This window comes from Octopus bimaculoides, chromosome 10 (genome assembly GCF_001194135.2).
Source record: "Octopus bimaculoides isolate UCB-OBI-ISO-001 chromosome 10, ASM119413v2, whole genome shotgun sequence".
Classification (NCBI taxonomy): domain Eukaryota; kingdom Metazoa; phylum Mollusca; class Cephalopoda; order Octopoda; family Octopodidae; genus Octopus; species Octopus bimaculoides.
Genome location: NC_068990.1, coordinates 50,925,149 through 50,931,274, shown reverse-complemented (window position 1 = coordinate 50,931,274; position 6,126 = coordinate 50,925,149).

The following is a 6,126-nucleotide window of genomic DNA, read 5'->3' as shown; positions in this document are numbered from 1 at the left end:
ATTTGATAAGCTCAGAAAATATAAAGATTTGCTAATCGAAATCGAAAAAATGTGGCATCTCAAGACGGTTACAATACCAGTGATAGTAGGAGCACTTGGAACGATCAAAAAAGGAACTGAAAATTACTTAAGAATGATCCCTGGCTTACCATCCATGCAGGAAGTGTAAAAGATTGTCTTAACTGGCACGTCACACGCATTGAGAAGAGAATTGTCGCTGCGAATTGACTTTCCTTTCCCCCCTTTATTTTATTTGTTTACTTTTCTATTGTTTCTTTTTTTCCTTTTCACATCAATCTTCCTCTTTTTCTCTATCACGTGACTCTATAAATGAACAATCTGGTGTGTTGGTTTTAATGGCCTACCAATGTATCCAGTACGTTTCTCTGCCCTAGGTGTCAGGAACATACTCGACAAGAAATGGAAACAGAATTGAAAGAAGATGCTAATGTAAATAATGATAATAATAATGATAATATATTATTTTTTCTATCAGTAATTAAAACAGAACAAGGTGAGTTCGTCCTTTCCAAGACCAAGGCCTCTAGTAGTAGTAAACTTTTTTTGTTTCCTGATCGCTACTACTACTACTACTACTACTACTACTACTACTACTACTACTACTACTACTACTACTACTACTACACAGATTCAACAATAAAGGCAGTAATTGACTACAGCGATAGAAGGCTGCCCAGACAAAGACAACAACAACATCAACAACACAGGAAGCAACTACAATCTGCCAACAAACCCATCCATCTCGGATCCTGTGGTTAGAGAACTTAGCCTAGTTAGTGACAAAAACAACAACGATAAAAATACTTACCGTAGCTACAGAAGTAAGGACAAAAGCAACGATTCTGATTTTCATACACTGAGCCTGTCTACCGAAGATTACAAGTGAGCAATGGACTCTCTGAGATGCCATTCGGCAATATAGAAAGAGTAGTTACATCTCTTTCAGATCACACATAACATCGCAGAGGAAGGAAAAAAATCAGATAGTGTAATTCTGTATGCGGCTGTCCATGTGAACAGTGCAGGTAATTGGAGCCAGCCCTGCCCTGCACACCAGCGGAGCAAACCCTGTAAAAAATAATTCTCATTCTTTGTAATGATGACAACAATTTCAAACCCAAAGAACGGCATGAGCGGGAAGACTCCAAGACACCAGATTTCCCGCACCCGGTAGGGCCCCCCCCCCTGAGAGCAATGGAGTGGAAGACCAGACTTCACCCAGTCCTTTTACTGGTTAAAATATGTAACGTACTCGCAAACGTAAGAGGTCTGATGATATGAACCAAAAGATGATCCAGTGTCATGAACAAGCATTGCTAGATGAGGACAATGGCAAATGTAAAGCTGTCGGAAAAAGATCATTAGAACTTAGGAACAGCTCAGTATGTTCCAGATTACTGAAAATGGGCTCATGAATCAGATAAGAATAATTCGGCTTTCTTAATGAGGCACAAATTCAGACAAACAGGAAAAGCCTCCGTAGTGGTGATAACCTCGAGGTGAAGATTAGTGAGTGCGTAGGCAAGGTGAAGCTGTAGTAGAGGAGAGACAGGTCAATAAATATAATGTACAAAACCATGTATTAAGAGAAGATATGACTGAGGAACAGAGAAATTTCAGGATAAGACTCGAGGATATAAAAGTTACAGAGATCAAGCCGGTGAATTTGAGAAGCTTCGACTGTAATAATGTGTAACGCGTGACCTAGAAAATTGATGAGATTCTGAAATACATTCTGATAAAAGATCTAACGGAAACAAGGAACTTGATAAGATCCGCTTCAATTTTAGCAGGTGAACTGGTTGGAAAGAGAAAAAAGCAGATGGACCGAAGGAGCCATGGTGGAAGCGGAGAACCGAAGGCGATATCAAAACTTTGTGTAAAGATCTGAGTCGTATCGAAGAATAGTCTAAAGGGCAATGGAAAATGCTAAGAAAGGTGTAAGGGCATATTTTGACGCAAAATACCAAATAGAAAAGAAAGGGTTCAAAACTGTTTTTGAAACCTTAAAATAACGTGTGCGAGCAAAAATATTAAAGGTGCAACACTACACGGATCGCATATCGCAGTTCCAACAAATGCGGTTATTCTCAAATAACCAGAGGCAGTTTTTTAAGAGGAGATACGGAAAATAATATACCCCCTGAAGCAGAGAAAACCCGCCAATTTTTGAATAACATTTGGGGGCAAGAAGTTACCCACAACCACGGTGTTGAGTGGATTCATTCCGTGAGATCCGAACTCCATCACCCGGAGGCTCCACGACAAGACCATGCGCGCATAACAGAAGATGTAATTGCACAGGTATCAAAACTGCCAAACTTGGAAGCGACAGGACCAGACGGAATTCAAGGAGACTACTGGCTCAAGTGGTTTAGGTCAATACACAAGCGAATTACGTTGCAATTAGACAATTGCCTACAGGTTGGTGCAGTTCCGGAGTGACTGGTAGGGGAAAAAACAACACTGTTAATGATCGGTCAAAGGTTAATGAGGTTGGCAATTACCGACTCAACGCTTGTCTTAACCTTCCATGGAAAGTGTTAACAGGCATCCTCGCAGGAAAAATATATACGTTCCTTGCGGAAAACTACTTCCAGTAGAACAAAAGGGATGCCGAAAAGGATCCAAGGGCACCAAGGACAATCTTGTGATAGACGAGGTTGTAATAAACAACTGTAAACAGTACCAAAAAACTTTGCATGGCCTGGATAGACTTCAAAAAGGCTTACGACATGTTGCCGCATTCGTGAATTTTGGAAACACTCGACATGTGTGGAATAGCTGATTAAGAACAGCATGCCTAGTTGGAAAACATGTCTTTTCTGTAACAACCAGCACTTAGCCGAAGTAACAATCAAAAGAGGTATCTTCCAGGGAGACTCTTGTTCACCTTTGTTATTTGTTAAAGCCTTGATCCTACTTTCTTTAATCCTACGCAAATCAGCACGCACTATGAGCTGAGAAAGAATGGATCTGGTCTCAACCACCTTCATGGATGATTTAAAACTGTTCGCAAAACCAGATCCTGAAATGGAGACGCTGGTTGAGACTGTGGAGATGTGCAACAAGGATATAGGGATGGAATTCGGTATCTCGAAGTATGCGGTATTCACTTTGAAAGGGGCATAAAATTGCCAAACGGAGAGACAATGGAAGACCCGGATGATGATGGGTACAAGTACCTTGGGATCCTGGAGCTGGATAATATTGTGCACAGAGAAATGAAAGACAAGGTCGTCACTGAATATTTTAAGGGCTTCAAACTTCTCTTGAAATCAAAACTCAACTCAAGGAATCTTGTGACTGCCATCAACATATGGGCTTTTGCTGTAGTCCGCGATATTGTACTCATCCTGAAATGAACACAAGCGGAGATTAACCAACTCGATCGCACTACCCGAAAAACAATGACAATGTATGGTGCCTTCCATCCTAAGGCCAATGTACACAAGCTCTACATTAAAAGGGATAAAAGTGGACGTGAGCTGATTAGCATACGGGAGTCTATCAACAGTGAAAGAAGAAACATGTCAGAACATTTGGTAAACAGAAAACAAGACTTGCTACAGTATGCCGCTAATGCAGAAGGATTTACCAAAAATGGACTTGAGAGTGCTCATGAATTCTGATCACGAAGGAGAGAGAAGAAACCCTATTCTGCATGGAATTACATGGTCAGTTCCACCGTGAAACTAACAGCTTGAAAGATCAGAAAGCATCATAGAGGTGGCTCAGCAAGGGTGACCTAAACAAGAATACTGAAAGTCTAATCATCACTGCCCATTGAATACCAACTCAGTGAAAAGGGATATATACCACACAAGTGCAATGCAATGGACCCCTGCAGAATGTATGGGAAGAGGGTCGAAAGCGTGACTCACATTGTTAGTGCTTGTGAAAGTCTTGCGCAGAAAGTGTACAAGCGCAGACATGACAAGGCAGCCCAAACCTTCACTGGCTACTATGCCGGAAGTATGGATACGAGGTAACGGGTGCTTGGTACACCGGAAAAGGTAGTGAACGAAAAGGGGAAGGCAAAAATCCTCTTGGACTTTGACTTCCAGACAGACAAGGCTGGATATAGTAACATTTAGGAGGGACAAACAAAAGTGCCTAATAATCGACGTGACAGTGCCAGGAGATCAATATATCATGAAAGAAAGAGACAAGATTGATAAATATGGAGACCTGAGAATTGAGATCGCTAAGGTGTGGAAGCTATGCGAATCAAACATAAAGGTCATCGGAGCATTGGGTTCAATACTACCCAGCATGAAAAAACATTTAGAAACTTTAGAAATGCCCTACAATCTAGGTGTATTGTAAAAATCGGCATTACTTGGTACTGTACGCATATTGTATGTCTGAAGTCCTTTGTGATCTGATAGACAGTACACACAATATCTTCAATCAACAACATCACGTTATTGGATACTGTGCGACTTCTTAAATAATAATAATAATAATAATAATAATAATAATAATAATAATAATAATAATAATAATAATAATAATAATAATGAAATGATGTATTTTAACAGGATATCATCCCCACTGCTCACACAGCACATGTAAACACGCTTGATACATTACGATCGATCAACACCAGAACATCTCCGGCTCAAAACACCATGTACAAAAAAATTACAAATAAATTAAATAATACTGGTATTATTCAACTCAAGAATAACAATCGGGAAGTGCGTACTTTAAACTTGTTACATAAAAAGTACGAAAAATTATATGCGCAAAACAGAAATGAACGGACCGATACTCTACGAAAATGATGACCGTCAAAATAAAGGGCCGGACGTTGTTCCTCATGTCCCGCAAATAAAACCAAAAAGGCATAAATAGACACGTGAGGAATATATTTCAATCCTACACACTTATTTTACAGCAGTGCTCTACCCAAAGGACGAAAACTCAACAACATATACATATAAAATATGGAAGAAAAATAACCCAAATAAAGACTTGGATACAGAAAAGAACCCTAATAAACTAGCTAACATACGAAGATATATTCTCAAAGCAAAAAAAAATATCAGAAATAGAAATAGAACAATTGTAGCGTATAGAAAAATGTGCCAAAGCAATCCCGAAAAGAGGAAAACTAGCTAAGAATAGCAATATCACACTAGATAAAGCCAATGAAATAAGAGAATTAGACCAAATCCAGACATACAAATATTTAGGAATCAATGAACTAAATAGGATACAACATACACAAATGAAAGAGAAAATAAAGAAAGAATACTATAGACGAGTTAGATCAATACTGAAAACAGAGCTCAATGCTAAAAACAAGATAATAGGTATTAACACTTTAGCCGTCCCAGTCATAAGTTACAGCTACAATATCCTTAACTGGACACTAAATGACACCATAATAGACAGGAAAAAAACAAGAAAAATAATGACAGGATCTAGGATGCATCACCCAAAATCTGACATAGAAAGGCTATATATACAACGCACAGAAGGTGGTAGAGGCCTTATACAGCTGGAAAATTATTATAAAATAACCACCATATGACTGCAAAAATACTTACTTCAGAAGCAAGGAAAACTAATGGAAATTGCCGAAAAACACGAGCAAAGCAATAAACTGTTTCCAGTATTTATGGAAGCTGACAAATACAAACAAGAAATCATACTACCTAACAAATATGAAGAAGAAGAAACAACAAAAGCTATAAAACAAATGAGATCCAAACTAAAACTAGAACAGCAACGGACCATGACAAAATGATAGCTAGAAAAGCCCCTTCATGGCAAATACTGGGCTAAACTAAATGCAAAAGAAATAGACAGAGAAAAATCCCAGCAATGGTTGAGAAGCTCAGGACTCAAAGCAGAGACTGAAGGATTTTTAATTGCTGCACAAGACCAAAGCCTCCCCACCAGAAATTACCAAAAACATATAATGAAAAGAAACATAACAAGTAACTGTAGAATATGTGGCGATGGACAAGAAACAATAAATCATATTATCTCTGGCTGCCCAGTCCTGGCTAAGAAGGAATATATTCACAGACACGACAGGGCTGGGACCTACATACACTGGAAGCTATGCCGACACTATGGAATAACAACAGA